The sequence below is a fragment of the Lytechinus pictus genome, chromosome 12 (genome assembly GCF_037042905.1).
Source record: "Lytechinus pictus isolate F3 Inbred chromosome 12, Lp3.0, whole genome shotgun sequence".
Lineage (NCBI taxonomy): Eukaryota > Metazoa > Echinodermata > Echinoidea > Temnopleuroida > Toxopneustidae > Lytechinus > Lytechinus pictus.
Window position 1 is genome coordinate 22,923,803 of NC_087256.1, and position 21,482 is coordinate 22,945,284.

The following is a 21,482-nucleotide window of genomic DNA, read 5'->3' on the forward strand; positions in this document are numbered from 1 at the left end:
TTGCTCTACCGACAGTTACTAGGCCTAAAGGAAGACAAGACACTTGCTCTGACCATAGGTCCATGCTCTGACGAAAACAGTTGTTACATCCTTTTGTGTTACATACTTTTTTGTATTGTTCTATTTTACCATTCATGTTGTTGTGCCACTTTATACCCTATGTAGGCCTATATATCGGCTGACAATGTTAATTTTAATATAAAAATAGCAAAACATCTAGCTAGGTTCTTACGGCTCGGCTTTTCGATAGAATAAAATAACTTGTCTTTAAGTGCTCGTAATGTGCATGCATAAATTTGTATATACCCTACGAAAGTAGTCTAATGTTTATGGAGTTATACTAATTGAATAAGCTGGTATCGTAGACCAATGTAAGAAACGGAGAAACGAGCTATTTTCTTCTTGGCCCTAGTCCTCTAGACAAACTCTTATGAGCTAAAAATCCATTTAAGAGGATGATGTTAAAACTGGCGTACCGATTGCTAATTTACACCAATCTACCCCTCTTTGGTCTTGAAAAGAAACCATAACCTCTGCATTGCATATTTTGAGCGAAGTTTTCAAGTACTAGTATAGGCCTACTATGAATTCGATTTAAGCCTTAACTGTCATAGCGAAATTCATCTAAATAATCATCGCTTCCGAGGCGATTTGGATATACTAGATCAGCTTATTATTTTTCGTTCGTTTTTGATAGCTGGAAAGCCTTGAATTCCCTCTGTGTTGTTCCCTCTCTTCTGTGCTATAATCACAGGGGCCGTGGAAGCGGGGGCTTCAGCCCCCCCCCCACTTTTTCCCAAAACCGTGTACAAAAACGTAAAAATGACCATATGATTGTGATGTTTTGCATGGTCAGCCCCCCCCCCCTTTGGAAACCGTTCCGCGCTCCCTGATTCTTCATCAGTCATCCCCCACCCACAATAGAAATCAACACCCATGTTTCAAGTTTCTAGTTTATTTTATTGATTCCATATCCGAACATATAGGATTGATAAAGAAATATTTTTTGTCACAAATGATAAAACAAAGAGTTACATTGAGAAAGGAAAACCCTTTTTGTAAACGAACAAAATACCCAATGAAAAAAAAAACATAATGAAAAAATAACTATATGCTGTCAAAACCCGTTACTATTGGCCACCCATTATTGTACTGCTCACTGATTACTCCCCCCCCCCCCCCCGCAATAATTCTGAGCTGTGGAGTAGCAAATTCGGGCATGCATCGCGTCATAAAATGAGGCATAACATTTAAAAATCTTGGTCAAAATTGAATGAAAATTGACGATCTTGGTGTATGATTAGTGAAAATGAAATCTCTTTGGATGAATTTTCATGAAATTTCACATCTGCAACGACTTTTTGCTACTGCTCTAATTTCACACTGTCTAATTCAAGTTCGTCTACAGTCAGTTCGTCTAATGACCATTTCGTCTATAATTGCCAGTCAGGCTAAACCAATTCCGTCTAATATCCACTTGGTCTAATAGTACTTGGTCAATATGATCAGATGATTAAATGATTTACTAATCAACCTTTTTTTGCCATTTGATAAAATGAGAAATAAGACTGACCGGCAGTTATCAAATTTATAGTAGACCGAGAGGGTTAGCACATGTGGTAACTGTGAGGTTAACAAAATGCTTGTATATCAATTGATAATAAGCCCATTTTTATTCAGCGTTAGCTATAGCAAGAACTGTCATCAACGTGGCATAGTTTGCGATGCAAGCATTCTGTTTAAATGCTGGTGATATTAATCTCTAACTCTAAAAGTAATTCATGCATGACCAAACCAAACAAGAATTTTAACCAAAACAAATTTATCCCAGGCTAACACCAGGCAGATTTTAAACGTCATCAGTCATTGTTAGATGAATTTAATTTTGCAATGAAAGGAAAAAGTTAAAACAGATTAAATAATAAAATACCTAGGTCTTATGATAGATGACAAGTCGAAATAGGATATACACTCTCATAAAAATAAGTTAAACTTTGCATGTTTACCGATGTTACACCTGGAGCACATTTAAAGCTGCAACTGAGCACCTTTCAGAAGAAGGGTTCAAAACTAAACATCTGAAGGTGCAAAGTGCACCTTTAAAGATGCTCTTAGTGTGACACTGGTCTGCACCTTTTATATTAATGAAAATAATGATATTAAAGGTGTAAAGTTGAACCTATTTTACTTGGCGTGTATATACAAATAATACGTGCAGATCTATACCCTGGTAGCACATAATGTTTTAATAACATTTCGAAAAAGTCTCACTTGTTTTTTTCCAAATAATGTTTTGAAAGATAGTTTTTTATAACATTAATACAACATTTTAATCCTCGCGTTTAACATTTTAATAATTTTCTGACCAAAACGTTCTTATGCTGAAAGAAAATAATGTTTTTAAAACATCATTATAACTTTTCAAAAAAAAATGCAAAAAAACGTTTTAATAACATTTAAAAAATATTATTGCTAAACGTTATATAAAAATGTTTCCCTAACCATACATATAACCATATATTTTGACATTTTGAAAATGTTTTCGTAACCTTTACCTAACACTATTATAATATTTTTAGAATGTTTTTGTGCTAGCTGGTTAGCTTTCAATAGCTATTTTGAATACATCGTACAAACATGACAAATCTATCATTTAGCCTTGCTATGTGCAGTACGGGGAAATTGCCTTAGATGTTTCTAAAAGAAAATTTTAGAGATTGCAAATAAAAAAGATCTGCACGAATTGTCACTGGTATTTTTTTATTATGAGACAAGTAGAGGAAGAAACCTACTGCAGATTTGTTTTTCTTGGCCAAGTATCAGTTAACGACTATATTATTTTTAACCACCCTAATGTTTTAATGTATTGACTGTCTTACACATATACATCAATGTCACGAAAGAGGATTTTTTTCCGTCACATTTTTAATACTCGAAAGGCAAATTCCCTCAATGTAGTTTTACCAAATCCGGGTTTAGAATTATTTAAATAGTTGTTCAGACGTGCCCTCCATTATGACTGAAACAGACATCCCTATGATCTTCAAAATCCTAATTAAAAACAACTTAACGATTCCTTAACCTATACTTATTTTTACCTATATCTTGATATTTGAACGATTTCATATCCCCCGGTTCCATGGATGCAAAATTATGTATACCATAATGATATTTTTGCAATCTATTCTTTTATTTTATTTTGAAAGATTTAAGCCTCATACATGCAACGTATTTACTCATCTTAGTTTGTTTCACGTATATGTTGTTAACAGTAATACAAACCCAGCTTATATTTTGTTAAGATTATTCACTTGTTTTAAACGCTGTATACATGTTATATGCGAAATTTATTTTTGGTAGTTTTATACCCATGTACTTACACTTCATATCTTTGGTTTTTACAAGAATTTTAACAAGCATTTGGCATAGCGTGATGAGTTCCTGTTTTAGCTGTATATGCTTTCTATTTTTGTTTTACTTTGTCATGTTGTAAATGATTTTCGACCTTGTTTTCTATTTTGTTTTTATAAACTGTGTTGGCTAGGTTTTGACATAATGTCGGGAAAATAACTTTGTAAAAGAAAGTGAAAAAGTTTTTTTTCTTTTAAAAAGTCGTTCATTGTCATTTGTTATTGTATGTAGATCTCAACCTTTATGCATGATCATATTTTAACAGATTATTTTGGTGAACTTTGAGGTTAGTTCAGCGTGATCAAACAATGACGATCAAATAAACTGATTTTGAGACTCCCAAAATGTTCCACCTCTTTTTATCAAAATTCTTTCCTTTATTCAGGTACCACAAAGTGGAACAACCTTCCGGACGCTACGCGACTAGAAAAGCGGCCAGCTTCCTTTAAATTACTCCTAAAATGATATCATGCAATCACATATAAGAATATGACATCACTTCTCATACTTACAGCCCATGCTACATGTATTATGTTTTATCAGAAATGCATGATCACTTCCTCAATTTGGTTTTTATCTTATGCTTATCTTATGCTATTCATAAGAATATGCTTGACTGGTCAAATATTACATAATTTTCTTTGCTCCTCAACTCTCTCTCTCCCTCTCTCACATTTTTTCTTCCCTCTCTCTTCACCTCTCTGCCTCTCTCTCTGTTTGCCTCTGCCCCTTTCTCTCTCTCTCTATTTCTTTCTTCCTATCTTACCATGTCCTTTTACTTTCTCATTCTGAATCTTACTTTGATGTGTGTATATATATGTCTTCTTTACTTATGTTTTCTTTATGTTATGAATTATATGTTTTTTGGTCTTAATGCAGAGCCCTGTGGAAGACCAGCGATTTTTAATGAACGTTTTAATTGTATATATTGTGTAATTTTACATATTTGATTGTATAAAGCTGAACAGGCTACTCCGGATAAAGATTTGAAATAAATAAATAATAAAAATAATTCTTTGAATGGCTCCAAGGCACGTCCTCAGCAAGTCTGTAAAACTAATTTTTAAGAGGACAGTTTTTTTTCACACTGCACGTAATTGAAGGGAAAACATAATAAAAGAAAATGGAGTGAATAGGCGGTGCTGCACCATCCCGAGTTTGCTCAATCTCGAGATTTTAGCCCGATCAGCCCTCTTTGCGATTAATATCGAGATTCAAGAAACCCCGTCTGCACCATCCCACGAAGAGCGATTCCTGCTCGAGCGAGGCAACAAGCCCGATATTACGAGCATGCGCACTTTCGGATCTTGGAGTTTCAACGGCCCGCGCTTTTGAATAACTTCCCGCGATATGCAAGCAATGTACTCCTTTCACTAGCACTTTCGCCGAATTCAACCGGTGTTATGCAACAATCATCTCAGCTCAGCGAGTGAAGAAGTGATGTATTCTTCGTTAAATATGATGGCGGAGTAGGAGGCAACGACAGAGAGAGAGAGAGGGAGAGAAGGAGGAAAGAAATGCTATTTGCTCACATTTTGCGAAGGAATAAGACAACACTGCTGTCAGTGTTGTTATTGAATATGACCATCGTCGATGAGCGCCTCCCCCTTCGGTCTGGTCTCTCCCAAAATCCATTCACTGGTGGGACACCATCGTTGCTTATGAACGCTATTCGCATGTATAAAGTTGACTTTCGCACGTGTTTATGTTTTGACCAAGGCGGAAGTGGAACGCGAATTGCATTATGGACTGACGTCATGAATAAATTACCCCGAGTCCAATCTCGAGTGCGTCTGCACTGACGAATTAGCGGGATAATTCGTAAAATAGCGCGCTATTTTGCAAATAAACCCGAGTTGACTTGGGATTGCAATCTCGAGATTAATCCTACGAACTAGCGCGATAATTGCGTCTGCACCGCCAACTATCTCGAGATTTTTCAGATCGGGATAATTTGCCGGATCAGAAATAGCGCGCTAATTTGAAAACTCGGGATGGTGCAGACGGCCCTAAAGTGACAGGAAACACCTTTCTAACAAGATTGTAAAACTTTATTAGTTTTCACTTCCATTAGAGGGGCTAGGAAAAAGTTAGAAGAATAAACAGTAAAAACAGACCAAAATAGCATTAGAGCGAGAAGAAAGAGATAGGAGAAGAAGGGAGAGGGTGTAAAAGAAATGGGAACAGAAGTTACTGGGAAGGCAGAGAGAGAGAGAGAGAAATTTTAAAACAGGAGGAGAGAGGGACGGGGGATAAAGTGGTTTTCAAGGAAAGAAAGGGAGAAATAATCGAGATAAAAGCGCTGATGGGAAATTTAATTTGAGTAAAACTATTTCTTTCCGCTGAGCAATTCAATAAGTAATATTAAAAATATGTAGAATAATAATAATGGCCATACAGCTTTTGAGAAGAAGTGTTGTTATTTTTACAAAAAGAACAATCCTTCGGTGGATGGCATTTTCGGCGGAGCTATTATCAGAGGAGCATTTGTCCCTACATTCGGAGCAATTGTCGGCGGAGCAATTGTCGACGGAGCAAATATTGGCGGAGCAATTGTCGCCGGAGCATTTATCGCTAAATGTGGAGCAATTGTCGGCGGAGCAAATGTCGGCGGAGTAACTGTCGGCGGAGCAACTGTCGGCGGAGCAAATATCGGCGGAGCAAATGTCGGCGGAGCAACTGTCGCCGGAGCAAATATCGGGGGAGCAAATATCGGCGGAGCAAATGTCGCGGAGCAAATGTAGCACTTTGGGGAGCATTTGTCACCGGAGCAATCGTCGCCGGAGCATGTGTCATGGATTCTATTTCACTCCTGTTTCACAATTACAGGCAAGGTGTGTAAAATTTAGTGATTTCCATGAGTAATTTGCATATTTTGGGGTCCATAATGGATTTTGCCAATTTTTCGCGGAAAATTCTCAAACTTACGAGAGTGGCATCCTTCTAATTTGGAATCAGCACCCTCGACTTGACAAGAACATAATATCGAAAAAGGAGGTTTGGTACATTTTCTATGGGACCTTGTCTGGATTACTCCCTCCAAAAAGGGGAGGAAAACAAAATCAACAAACACGGGAAACGAGTGGTGGTTATAAAGAGGACTTGCAATTAACGATTTGATTAAAGTGCAAAATGCAATACCCCGTGTTGGTTCATATGCCTGGTAGCCATATTAAGTTAACCCTGCATAATGATACCAAGATAAAATGTATTAAATGAGGACAATAGTACCTTGGTCCCACTGTCGTATGATCCTTTACGAAAGCCACGATTGACCCTCTGTAACTGATTGCGAAAAATTTGAACAATTCAAAATTCTTGTACGATCAATACAATTGCCACATTGATCTAATATCATCTGGGGCCCGTTGCAGAAAAAGTTGCAATCAATCGCAACTCTAAAAAAATCATGTGCACCCTTATTTTCAACCAATCAACAGCGCGTATTTGAGACTTGCGATTGATTTTTTTGGCTTGCGTTTAAACGCAACTCTTTCTGCAACGGGGCTCTGACAAGATTACTACGGTCACTCCACGATTAAATTCGTCGTTTGAGTCGTGGTGCAATCGTGACAGTAGGAAACAGGTTTCACGCACAACTTTATCCATAAATCTATTTGGTCGTTCATGCTGCTACTTTTTCCCCTTCAATTTGAATCTAGGTTGGGCAGGGTCTATTCCCATCGGACTCACCGTTCTCTTAGCCCCACCCATGAAGGTGATCATTGACCGTTTCAGCTACCGTCCCGTCGCCGTCGTGTGCCACGTCATGGCAGCCGTAGGGGTCGTGACGACATCTTTCGTTCCAAATATGCCCCTTGTCTACCTCACATACAGCTTGATGTTCGGGTGTGGGGCCGGGGGTCTAACTATCCTTGCACTTGGTCTTGTCGTACACTATTTCCCTTCAAAAAATATCGTGAGGGGACTGGCATTCTCGCTGTCTGGTACGAGTATTGGTACGTATAATCACCTTTAATATGGTCATTTCAGTACCTTCCTTAACTCTCTTAATTTTCCTTAATTTAACTAAAATTCAATTTGGGCTGGACTGCCTTTGTTTTTAAATCCCCATTGTCATGATTGGATTCAGTCGCTATTTTTAAACCCAAATTTAATTGCTTTATTGGTGGTTTTAATAAAAAAAAATTATTAAAAAAATTATATAAAAATGTCGGAGAAGATTTGATGAAAATTCATCAAAGAATAACGGAGTAATGGATTCGAAAGTTTTATTTTGTGACGTAACCGACGGGCAGCTCCTCTGTATGTCCCACAAAATGCCATTTTCTAAAGCTAGGGTTACACAAAAACCGAATTATCCCGAATAACCTCGGACCAAATCACAGGCGAATCGGAATCCAACCGAACTCCTTCCGAATACATCTCGAATGTGGCCCGAATGAAATTTGTCGTGGCCACATTCGGAAGCATTTTGGAGGGTATTCGGCTGATTTTGAAAATTTCAAAAGGAGCCGAATCCACAAATTTCCCCAAGTCCCTCCTAAATTTTATCGCATTCGGGGAGGGAGAACCAAATACTCCCGAATGCTCCCGATTTGATTCGGGGAGCTCTCGAATCAGAAACGAATATGTTCCGAATCCATCCGAGTCAGGCCATATTCGGGCGGAATCAGTCCGAATCTATTCGGAAGAATCCGATGTTGGTGTAACGCTAGCTTAAGAGGATTGGCACATAGCTTGTAGAGATCATGTTTCTCTTACTGCTATTGAGGTCATCATGTGGTTGCGGAAGTTCCCGAGCGGATAATAACAAATTTTTGATTAAAACTTTAAAAAATCTTTGGGAAGTAAAATTTTCAAATCAGACAAATTGCACGGGAAGTTAGCTTTGGTTGTGTGTGTGTGTGGGTGTGTGGGGTGTGTATGGGTGTGTGTGCAGTGGATATATCATCAGATATACAATTTCACTCCTGACGTAATATTTTGCTTATAATTTATCATTATGAATTATGCCTTTATTTATACTGTGCACTGGAATACTACTACTACTAATATCATAAAAAAATATTTCATCATCTTGCATACAAATATTATACAAATAATGCACGTAAGCGCGTGTATGAAGGGCCAAATAATGAACGATGGACGAGAAGAGCCAATGGATACACCGCACTGAGGTCCGCAGGACCGAGTGCCATATATCCATTCGGCGAGTCGAGTGCAGAGTTTATTATTTAGGTCCTCTATGTACAAGAATACGTGCATTGTTTGTTTTATCATGGACCTATTACAAATGGACATTCAACGAGAGCATTTCATGGCCACCACCTGTTTCCAGCTGTCAAAATTGCTGTCACACAGTTATCTTTCTCTTTGCGCTTTTTTTACGACGAGCGCCCGGGGCGGTTGTTTACTCAATCCCTTCTCGGACATTGACAGTCACCGCCCGAACTCTGGCCCCCTTTCGACCAGATGCGGTCATGTAAGCTCGATTGCTGCCATCAGGGAAAGTCCCTGCATTACCTATAATGCAATGCGCAATTTATTTCCGGCTTTCAATACATTATTTCACGCTGTCAATACTGTGCAATTGTCGTCTGATCATCGCAAAAATGCTATTAAATTTCGCCAATCCTCTGGAATTTTACGCCCAAATGAAAATCAACTTCTGACCGAAGGTAAGCGCTACTATCGACATCAATACTGTCCGAAAAAAGATGCATTTTTAACGTTTTTGCACATTTCTCTGTCAAATTTCAACTGCTCTTTTGCTGCAGATATACTGATCTGTATTAAAAGGTGATGTCAATGCATTTTATGTGCGGTTGTTTGCGATGTACGTAAAAAATACGTTTATGTACGCCTGTTTTCTTGTTTCTGCAATCATTTCCATAGCGCTAACGTTCGCTGCTGTGCGTTGCTTTTGATATAGTGAACGAACAACATCGCAATGGGTAGGAGCAGCGTACAATTGATTTCCGCTGTCCATCAGTGATAGCGTGTTTTACGACCGGCTTGATGGGCGTCAGCTGCCAGCGCTCTGTTTATAAAAGGATTAGCGGTGACGGTCTTCGGCCAAAAGGAGGGGATTAGTTGAATGTCCATTTGTGATAGGTCCATGATTTTATACACCCCCCCCTTCCCGCATGTTACTGAGTTGCCCCGAATGCTGTATTCTAAATTCTAGATAATTTCAGACCTCGCACTATCCTGCACTCTGACGTCAGAATGCAGGATAGTGCCTTTGCTATGACGTCAGAGTGCAGGATAGTATATTTGATATGACGTCAGAGTGCGGGATGGTGCATTTCGCTGAATATCATGTGATCCGATGTGTACCAATCAAATAACAGAATATTCTTGGGGGTTGTATAATTTCTGGATTCGTATCGTATTATGCTGTAGTGAGAATTATGTAGTTTCCCGCATATCACGTCGCACATTAAACATTGTAACAATTCTGACTAAACTTTTATTCTTTGATCGACTTCCATTAAACCTCTACCATAATTTTTCTCCATTTCCCCCTGCATTTCCCTTGCTTTTATTGAGACAATCTTAACGCAAGGGTGAAATTACCCTTTAACCCTAAAAGGACGGGGGGGGGGCATGATGCCCCCCCCCCCCTCGACGCTTCGCGCGATATTTCCGAAACGCAAAAAGATAGCACCGCAAAATTTTATGGCTTTTTTCTTTCTTTTTTCTCGCAACTTTTGAGACCAAATTCGCGACATACGGGTATGCCATCGCGACGTCACGTGACTTTTTACGAGGCAATGTCATGCCGAAAATGGCAAATTTTTATACTTTGTGTAAAAAGTCTTTGGGAGATGAAATTCATAAAAGGTGATTATTTTTCGTTCTAATTTGTCTGCTTAATCAATTTAGGGTTTAATTTAGCTGTTAAATGGTCTCTAATAATTTCCATTGAAAAAAACAATGAAAAACAAAAGATGAAAAAACAAAGGAATACATAAGAAATTTGTGGGAACCTTTAAATTAGATTACAAAGATGACATCTGCAAAACAAAAGAAATTAAGTGAAATAGCGTGTTAAATATGCAAATGTTTTTCATGAATAAATTTGCATATTTTATTCATAATAATTAAAAAATATGATTTTCATATTTTTTTATACTAGATTGTAGTTTATGTGGTAAAGAATGTGCGTGCCGAATTTCGGCGTGATCGCGCGAATGGCGGCCGAGATGAGAAGGGGGGGGGGGTGCATCATGCCCCCAGTCCTCAATACATCTCAAATAGCCCAGTCCTGTTAGGGTTAAAGGGGGAAATGGTTCGTTCAAACAAGTATTGGTCATGGATCGAGAGGTGAAAATTTCTTTTCACTTTTTTTACAAATCGGATATGGAATGACGGACAATTGTAAGAGTGTTTCTGTTTGCATGAAACCTACATCTCTATTGAAAGTCTATTCTTGAGCAATTGTGCAATAGGATCCACACTTTTTTTGGGGGGGGGGGGTTATTTTAGATACATACCTCATTCTTTATTAAAAACTGACTTAAATTGTCCATAGTTTTCAGGTCGGAATACCAACAAATTCACCTCGCGCTTTGCGCTCGCATCAATCGTTCAGTTAGATAGAAATACTTATCTATAACCTTGCTGTATATTGCCAACAGCTTGGAACAAATATGTCGCGTTTTGGTCCTTTATATTCAAATGATAATGATGAGATTTATGGGTCAAATCCGCTCCTCATCAGTCTTCACAGTGTTATTGGCGGAGGGAAAGAAATGAATCATAATAAAAAAAAAATGTGGTTTTTTTTTCATAATATTATAAATGAAAAGCGACATGTCCGGTATCATCATCATCATTGGTTCATTTAATCATTCTCATTTTTCTTTTTTTTTGTTTCAGGCATGCTTTCATTTGCACCATTTATAAGGTTTCTATTCGACCGATTCGGATGGCGACACACACTCCAAATAATTGGTTCGATGTACTTTACAATTGGAATCCCTTGTATTGCAACAATGGTGCCGCCCTCATCAGAAAATGAACGATCTCCCTGTGCCAAAGACCAAAGAACTGATGAAAATATGTTGACATCGAAAGTTGTTCGAACCTCGATAGGAAAAATTGACGACAGGCATCATGATCCGGGACCACCATTTCCGCAAGACGAGACAGGACGTGGGGCTGAATCGAATAAAAGAGTATTAGAAAATCACATACCAGAGGTAGTAGGTGCAGATGGGAACATTCCTGGAGACAAGTTAGATAATATACGTTCCGACAATAGTCGACGTTCGTTGCTTGAAGGAGACGCTCGAATAAAAGGGTGGCAACGTCGAATTACCTGCTATCCAGAATTATGTTTCATCAGTGTGGCTGTATTCATTAACGGAGTTGCGGACTCCTTTTACTATGTCAACATGGTAAGATAATATAAAGTAAATATAACAAATTGATCAGTGTAAACATGGTGAAGTAATAATACATTGTTGGTAAAATTATTTAATTCATTTTTATCGTATTCAGTGTTCTTTATGCAGGGTGGCCCTTTGTAGAGGTGTTGTGGCTCAGTGGATAAGTCTCTGGACTTTGAACCACAAGATCCGGGGTTCAAATCCCACCGCAGCACTTGCGTCCTTTGGCAAGGCGTTTATCTACATTTGCCACTCTTCACCCTGGTGTAGTAATGGGTACCCGTTAGGAAGAAATTTTCTGAATGTTCGAGCGCCCGATCAGGGTAGCCGTGCTAAAGCCGGGGTAATAGTATGCAGCGCTTAGAAACATTTTGTATTAAGCGATATATAAATGCTGCATATTATGTTTATCATATTCCATAACGAGTATTGTTCTGCCAGGGGGCCCTGTCTGTAAAAAAAATACACGGCGAATGACAATGTAAAACCTAATAGTTCGGGAGCAAGGACCTGTGAAAAATGAGTTCGTACAACCCACACCACAGAAAAGGTTTGATACCATAGGTAATTAGTATGGACCATCTAAATCACTGCTAGGTAGGTGCAAGTCTCCAAATTGTGGTATCACTTTTTTTACTACCGTTGAATTTAAAGAGCAATGTAAAATAGCAAAAAAAAAGAAAAAAATCAGTAAATTTTAAGGGGAAGGTGAAATGTAACTTCCATATCTCCGCTTGTATATGTCATAAATACGTCATTTATGTATCAAAATGTTAGTGGGTGACAGCCCTTACGTTACATCAACATTTAAAAGTGAAAATTGAGATATCGAACCTTCAAAATAGGAACACACTAATGGCCAGTGTCCATTTCCATCTCAAGTAGATATGAAAGAATTAAGACGATAAATTTATTTTTGTATATAAATATATATCGTTCAATAAAACTATACTTGAATTTAAATAAATGCGTTATTCATAATAAAATAAGGCTTTTTAAACATTTTCAGATATTTATTTATTTATTTATTAAACAATATTTCAATAGGGTGCCCTTTTAGCAAAAGCTGGTATCAAAAGAGACCCTAAAAGCATAAAAACAAAACATGTATATACAAGTGATAAAAGTATACAAGGTAAAAACATTATATAAATCATACATATTAGAACACAGAAAGGCATGCAAAATTGATGTCACTGTTAACACAGGAACCATTGACATTTTAACATTTGCTGCACATTATATATGATTTGAGTTTTTTTTTAACTAGAGAGGGTGGATAGGGTTTTTAAATGAAGGGGCAAGGAATTGAACATTGATATTGAGGAAATAATGAATGAGCATTTATAGTACTCAGTATTGCATTTTGGGACACCGAGTTGTAGATTGGAGGCAGATCTTGTATTTACGTTATGTTTTTCGGATACTAATTTAAAGTTATCATTAAAGAAATCGGAAGATAAATTATTTTAACTCTTAAATATAAATATACATCGGAAATACATTACTCTTTGGGAATATGAGAACCATTCAAGTTTTTTGAATAATTGATCAGACGGGGTGAGGACGTTAGCCTTGAGTATTATTCTGGCATCACGTTTCTGAAGTTTTATTATTTGATTAGTTTGTGTGATAAATCGTAAACCCCATACTTCACAACAATAGTCAATTTGACTTTGGATTAAACAGTTATAGATTAATTTTGCCGTGGTAACATCAATGGATGGATTAGCCCTTTTCAGTATGGCGAGAGCAGCACATACTTTTCTACTAACGTGTTCTACATGATCATGCCAAAGAAGTTTATCGTCTATTATGACACCTAAACACTTAGTAGAGTGAACCTTCTTTATTACTTTAACATCAAACGTGATAGAAATATCTGAATCTGATTTATTATAATTGTTCAATCTTTGTCTTGACCCCAGTATCATCATATTTGTCTTTTCAACATTGAGAATTAACTTATTTAATTTTAACCATTGGTTTGAAGCATTTACATCTTCTTGTAAAGCCAATTTCATACTATCTATATAGGATCCTGATAAAAATAATGTTGTGTCGTCGGCATACATTGTAACTTGACCATTCTTTATAACATTAGGCAGGTCGTTAATTAGAACTAGAACGAGTAGCGGACCTAATATGGATCATTGTGGTACTCCGATAGACACACTTTCTTTCCCAGAAATAGATTTGTTATATTGAACACATTGCGATCTCATGTTTAGATACGAGTTAAACCATTTTAGTGTTTTATCTGAACAGCCAATACACTGGAGCTTATTTAGCAGTACATTCGTGTTAACAGAGTCAAACGCACGTCTAATGGGGTGTTGCAAGAAACTTGCGATTGAACGCAAATCGAACGCAACTCCCAAAATTGAGCGTAAGTCCTCTGATTAAACGCAAATCTGCAATTGAACGCAAGTTACGTTCAATCCTGTTGCAAGAAGAAGTTGCGTTTGATCAATTGAACGTAGATCAAGCGCAAGCTTTGCAATTGATTGCAAATCGAACGTAACTTATGTAAGATTTTGGAGGATGCGCAAAATTTGCGTTCGATTTACGTTCAATTGATTGTCCATAGGCTTGTGAACTAACAATTCTGCAAAAAAAAATTTTTTTTGTATTTTGTTTTGAAAACTTGTGTAAATTATGCCATTTTCAATTTTCCATGGGTTTTTTTCAAGAAAAACTTGAAATAATGTTATTTTCAATCTGTATAGGCCTCTTCAGCAATTATGCCATTATTTTCACACAATTTCAGTACATTCTCTCCTAATATCATTTTAAAGTGTGTCAATCACCAAAAATATTCTGCTCTTGTTATCAGAGGTCATGGAATATTCAAATTGTGATTTCTGAAATAATTTGTATGAAGAAATGTTGAAGAAATAATAACTCTCCATAGGCACAAAAGCCACTCTTTATTAAAACACTTCATGCACTGGCAAATGCTTAACAATATTTCTGAGCGTTTGCAGTAAATACAACTCAGAATATGTATTGCAAGAGCGCTAAATTGCTTAAATGCTTTCATTCATACATATCATAATGAATAACATGCCCAATTAAGTTTTTCAAATAAAACATACATTTCAAGAGATTGCTACACTTCAAAATCTGAAGCTCTCTTGTTTCTCTCTCTTTAATCATGAGATTGCATCGTAGGTATATATCACACTTGCATACAGGGATGAGGTCGAGGCTGATTCTTCCGAGTCATGAGGCAGCTTGAGAGAACTTCCCATAGATTCTGTACAGTGACTCGGACCAAGGCCAGCAAAATGTTGCCTCGAGGTCAGCATTGACTACATCCCTGCTTGGACTTGAAAAGATCCATTGATCTGTGCACAAAAAAGAACACTGCTCAAGACATTCATTATTGATGGACCTTTTATTTTTATTTTTCATTATTTCTTGCTCCCAAGGAATCACTTCTGAGATTCAGTAATAAAATTTCATTTCATCTGCATCAAGTGTTTCACCACAGAATGTCTTGTTTGAAATTGATGTGTATCATGCAGAAGACCACAGTTCTTAAGGTTGGCATGAAGAATCCATAGAAGTCCAGTCAGGAAAGCCACAAGCATCTCTGCTTGAAGGAACAAATCTGGTTTCCAGAAGCAGTCTAATTTGCGATGAATTTGGAGAGCTCCATGGAGTGAAGTTTTTAAACAAGCAACGCCCTCATTCTGTAGTCCACTCTTATAATGATGTTACTACAGACAGGAGCAGCTCTGAATTCAGTTCTGATAATCAACCTGTTCATAAAAAAATAATATGGGAAATAATGCAAGCCCATAACTATACATAGCTTGGGTTAGCTCAAATTTTGTCCTTTCAGTGCAAGAACGCCCTTAGCAAACCATTTTTGTGCACCCATCGGTGCAGAAATGCCCCTATGTCTGCTGGTAAGGGCGTTGTTTGCACCCAAATGATGATATGATAGAGGGATAGTGGCTTACTCCTGAGACCATAGTAATTGGCAATTTGCCATGATGTAATCTAAAAAAGTGTGAACTGATTGTTTTTCCCCAAATAAAAGAATCATGGAAATTAAAATATGCAATAAATTAAATCAATGAAAGCAAAATACACACTTTCATACAGTACACCTTGGATGAGCACAACCACCCCCCCTCCCCCCCCCCCCCCATCAATGGGATGTCTTCATTGCTGAGAAGTCCAGTCAAGATAGAGATTTGTGTTAGCCTTTTTCATTTTGCATTATCCTTGGGTCAATGTGTACAGATTTCACCCCCATCCGCATCATGGTGAATTATTAATAATAATACAGTTTACATGTAACCTACCATTCAAGAGTTGATAAAAATGAATCAATCAGCTGGTTGCAAGAACACACATTGTAGCAGACACAGTTATGGTGGTTCTGAGGTTCCAGACTTCTTTGTCATAACTGTAGTAAGCAATTAAAAGCAAAAAGCAAAGAGATAAAACATATTCATGAAATTAATATACAAGTTAAGCTCAGTTGCCAGTGTGTTAATCATTAAAGTCACTTCTGGCCTGGGGAGGGGCACTATGGTTCCTCAGCCATGGGCGGCGCAATTAAAAAAAATATGAAATCATACCTTTTGCTTTAATTTACAAAAAAAAAAGCTCGTAATAGAATGCCAAACTTTGGTGTACATATTCCTTTCTAGAGCAATCCTAACAACTTTACTTTAAAAAATCTGGTATCAAAATAAATTCCTTATAATACATGTTTTTTTTTTTTTTTTTTTTCTTAACTTCTTAATTTTTTTTTAATTGTTATTTTCAAGACAAAGTTCATCAGTGACATTAAATTACTATTGTCAATAAAAAAACAAATTACCCAGTTATGAATATTGACTTTTTACATGTAATCATGTTTTTGTCTGACATGTACTTAAACAAACATAATGTTGCAAAATGTCCTGACCCTGTACCTGGGAATGGCAAATTTAGTACCAAAAGTTGTGTGAGACTTGAAAGTAAAACGTCAGTCAGCGGTGCGGTAATAAAATTTTGAGTGGCAGATTTATTCTGAAAAATGTCAAGGGGGACCATATGCCCCCCCCCCCCCGAGTATTGTGCTTGATGTAAAAGGATGTAAAAAAAAAATCATGATTATGCATTCAATATTAATACTGATGCACCATATGAGACACCCTTTAACTGAAAGCACCTGGAAAAGCATTGTAATCATCCATTAAACAATTTAAAGTGAAAAAAAAGTCTGTCATCTATTTAGCACCTCATGTGCTTGCATAAAAATCAAGAGTCAGCTACATAGTAGCCCGGGGGGGTACTCACGAGATAAGGCATATGGGGATATGCCGCAGGAATGGGTCGCCTTTTTTGAAGAAATCCCTAAACATGGCGTATGGTTTTATGCTGGAAAATCCCTAAGCATGGCCCAATTTTTAGATAATATCCTTAAACATGGGTCCAAATACAAAATGACCTTACATTTTGGGTGATAACCTTTTTTTTCCTTTTTTTTTGCTTGTCAAGTTTTTCCAGGCGAATATGTGCCCCCCCCCCTTTTTGGAAATCCTGGATCCGCCCCTGTAATGAATCCCTAATAATGGGTACCTTTTTAGCCAAAATGACCTGTAAATATGGGTACGGGTTTCAAACTTTCAGCCACACACCTTTGTCCAAACCAAATCTAAGTATCTCCCCCCCGGCATAGTAGATCTACTAGATGTATTTACATGTATACCTTTTTATATTTATATGAGATGGATATAAAAAATGTGACGGCACATCATTACAAATCAACGACACAAATAGACTGTCCTTGCAAAGAACCTCTTGTGCAATCTGCCCGTAAGAAATTTAAAAGGGCCCTGGGCAGGCAACATCCTATTCAATGTTAAAACTTTCCCAAGAATGTGGCAGATGTGGCCAATAGATTCTGAAAAGTAGCCCAACACATGTAGACCCCCTATACCTTTGGTTTTTTTTTCTTGTCTGGCGAGATATACGGAGTCTGGAGAACCCCCCCCCCCCCCCCAAATAAAAAAAAAATAATAATAATAAATAATTTTTTTTTTAATCCTCCAAAGACCAAAGTCAAAACAGCAAAATTTTCAATTTATCCCAGGCCAGGCCAAGGAAAGTCATAAAAAGGGAGGTTAACGGTAGACTACCTCACACGTATAAATAATTCACTGCCGATTTCAAAACATTGCATGCACGCGCGATACGGCAGTAAATTATTTATTTGTGTGAGGAACTTCATGTTGGCTCTAAATCACCAATTTTGAGACTGATAGAAGCATGAAAAAGTGAAACTTGGTGTAAAGTAAGAATATTAGTTTTAATTGTTTTTAAAGATCGTGATGTTGCATGAATTTTATATTTTCCCCCCATAAAATCCCACCTTTGTCACTCGGGATATCAGATAGAGTTCAGTCTCGAAGTTCAGGTAGGTGGAGCGTAGTGTAGCGGTAGTGAAGTGGAGTAGGGCCTGCACGAACTTCGCTCGAGGTAACGTTAGACAGACTCTTAAAAAAAGAGAGACAAATGGAGAGGAATCTTTTTTTTTTAAAGGAGAATGAAACTCTTGGAGCAAGTTAGCTTTTGTGAAAGCAGAAAAATCAAAGAATAAGATCAACAAAACTTTGAGTAAAATAGGACTAGCAATAAAAGAGTTATGAGCATATGAATGTCGAGATCACTAATGCTATGGAGATCCTCCCATTGGCAATGCGACCAAGATCTGTGATGTCACACACGTACAACTCTCCCATTTGGACACTGAAAATATACCCCAAAACATCTCTTTTTGCTCATTCTAATAATATGACAAACGATTCATCAATGATATAATGTTGTGAAACCTCTGTACTTGTCATCTCATAAAGAAAACACCTCACATTGTGATAGACTCTATAAAAGTGAGAATATAAGTGAAATAAGTACTAAAGTAATGAGGGAGTTGTACGTGTGTGATATCACAGATCTTGGTCGCATTGCCGTTGGGAGGATCTACATGGCACTAGTGATCTCAATATTCGAATGCTCATAACTTTCTTATTATTCATTCAATCTTCCTCAAACTTTCAACAATATGTTTCTTTGATTTTTCTCTTTGATATGGATTCAGCCGGTTTCAAGGGTTTCATTCTCCTTTAAATGTCTAGACTGTAGTCTGTAATGGAAGTCTTTAATTTATATTTACTGGATGGCTATTCTCCGTTGAAACCGATATAACTTAAAAAATCATTTCAAATAGGAACAAAAATAATCTTTGAAGGTCATTTTCGATGTTTCATACATAATTAGAGCCTACACATTTACTTGCTTCTGGGTGATTTTTAACAGCACTGCACCGGCAATGACCTGCCGTGTTGTTGATACAACCGTGCATTACCGACACAAAAAGTCAAGTGTGGGACTGGGATTGAAATTGTACGGTAGAAAATTTGTTGAAGGTGAACTTTCGACCGGCGATAAAGATACAGTTTCACTTCTTTCAAAATAATTTTTTTCCCTGGCATAGGTCTAAAATATATAAATTCTCTAAAAACATACATAATGGAGAAAGAATTGTCTGAAAAATGAATATTTTCTACTTACTCTCTTCCACAAACAGGATTGTTGCAAGCCATTATTTTGCTTTTTCGGCTAGTCTTGTGCTGCAGACCCTGTTTACAGCTGCAAATCGTCTGCAGATCAGCTGCAACTTGCGTTCAATCGCAAGCCTTCTTCTTGCAACGCAAATTGGCGATTGATTGCTAGTTGCAGTCGATCGGAATCGGCTGCAAAGTTGCAGTCGATTTGCAATCAATTGCAACGTAACTTTCTTGCAACGCCCCATTAGATCGATAAAAACAGCGCACACAAGCTGACCATTGTCTATCGATTTAGACCAGTGATCCGTCATTGAAGCTAAAGCGGCTGCGGTTGAGTGACCCGGTCGGAAACCAAGTTGTATTCTAACTTGCCTGCGGACTACTATTTACAATCTTGTAGTGCCGTTAGTTGACTTTTACTGGCGGTATAATCTGATCCAAACCAAATTCATTACCGCTGGCGTAAGACCATGCATGCCCTCAAAAATTAAAATGATGGGGCCAGACATGGAGTATGGGGTTAAATATCGAAGGAACTTTGCGCGACCGAAGCGATCGAGCCAAAAATTACTTTTTTAATACGCCGATATGTTTTTTGACACATTATGACATATTATCCAGAAAATATAATACTTCCTCCTTTATCTTAAGTTTCCTTTTCTTCTTACTTCATTTGTTATCGTGAAATTTGTTTAGTGGTTAACGACCCCAAGCCCCTCCCCATTTTTACAGCAGTATTAATTACTGAACATCATAAAATGTAAATATTTCCAAGTCGTTTACCCCATCATAGTCTTTGTTTATATCACCCCCCCCCCCCATAATTATGGGGAGGTTGCAATTGGCCAAAAGGCCAATGATCCTTATAAAAAGAATATACAATGTAAAGAAATTAGAAAAAAATTAGTTTGAAGAAAGAAAATGAAATATGGTTCGGATCAGATTATATCCCCAGTGAACAAGAAATGTTAATCGATTCATGCAACGTTGGATCTCAAACTAACGGCACTAAAAGATTGTGAAAAATAACCCATATATGGTAGTTAAAACATATCTGAAATGTTTGAAAATATTGCCCAAATCTTCATTTTGTTATGAATAATGCATATTTAGTCACGCTGTAGTTATATAGAGCGCCTCATGTTTAACAACACAAATTCACTTTATCGTATTTTTTTTTTCATGTCTACTTGAGATGGAGGTGGGTATTTGCCATGAGTGTATTCCTATTTTGAAGGTTTGATATCTAAATTTCACTTTTAAATGTTTCTATAACTTTAGGGCCGTCACCCAGCAACAATTTGATACATGAATGACTTACGCATGCATATACAAGCGGAGATATGGCAAGTTACATTTCCCCTTACCCTTAAATTTTTGTTTTTCATTTTCTGCTACTTTACATCGCTCTTTAAATTCGTCTGTAGAAAAAAGTGATACCACAATTTGAGACCACTACTTACCTAGCAGTAATCTAGAGGGTCCATACTACCCCCCTATGGTGTCAAACCTTTTCTGTGGTGTGGGTTGTACGAACTCCTTAAATAGGGCCCCTAAGAGATTCTGTTCCCGGACTATATATAACATGATACATGACATTGAGTGCAAACATGAAAATGGGCTTCGAATATCATTATCACCTTTACGCATATTCATGTCATACACGCGCGCTTACCCATGCACACACCTACGTATCTACGCAAACGTTAAATAATAAACAATAGAAAACAACAACAGTAAGAACGTCAATCTATTTTGATACCAGTAAAAAGCATACAGTGCCTCGTAAATACATGAACTGACGTTATTGCACGAATATCAGGCAGTCAGTTTTTCCAAGCATGGACCTACTAGTAGGTCCATGTTCCCAATGAGTGAACTTTCAAAATGTAGGGAGCGTTTCAAATACTCGGTTCTTTGTTTAATTAATAACGAATGGGGAGTGAGTAGCATGACGGGAATTAAAAAAAACTTTTCTCTGAATCTTTACTTTTTAATATGATGACATCAGATTGTTTGGATTTGTACATAACTAAAAGACGGTTTGATATTCAATTCTTTGTTTAAGCATTTGCCAAGGAAGTTTAGATTCATGGAATTCACAGAATGCTTCATTCGATGAAAGATGAAACGAATG

At 37.3% G+C, this 21,482-nt stretch overlaps 1 long non-coding RNA gene across 1 annotated transcript; it reads right to left on the bottom strand.

Moving 5' to 3' along the window:
• Positions 1–15,156: 15,156 nt before the first annotated feature.
• On the bottom strand, positions 15,157–19,489 carry LOC129282448 (uncharacterized). The gene is made up of 3 exons (XR_010295308.1): positions 19,350–19,489; positions 16,091–16,194; positions 15,157–15,538 (listed from the first exon to the last, which is right to left on the bottom strand). It is a non-coding gene; the product is annotated as an uncharacterized LOC129282448 (long non-coding RNA).
• Between the last annotated feature and the right edge of the window lie 1,993 nt (positions 19,490–21,482).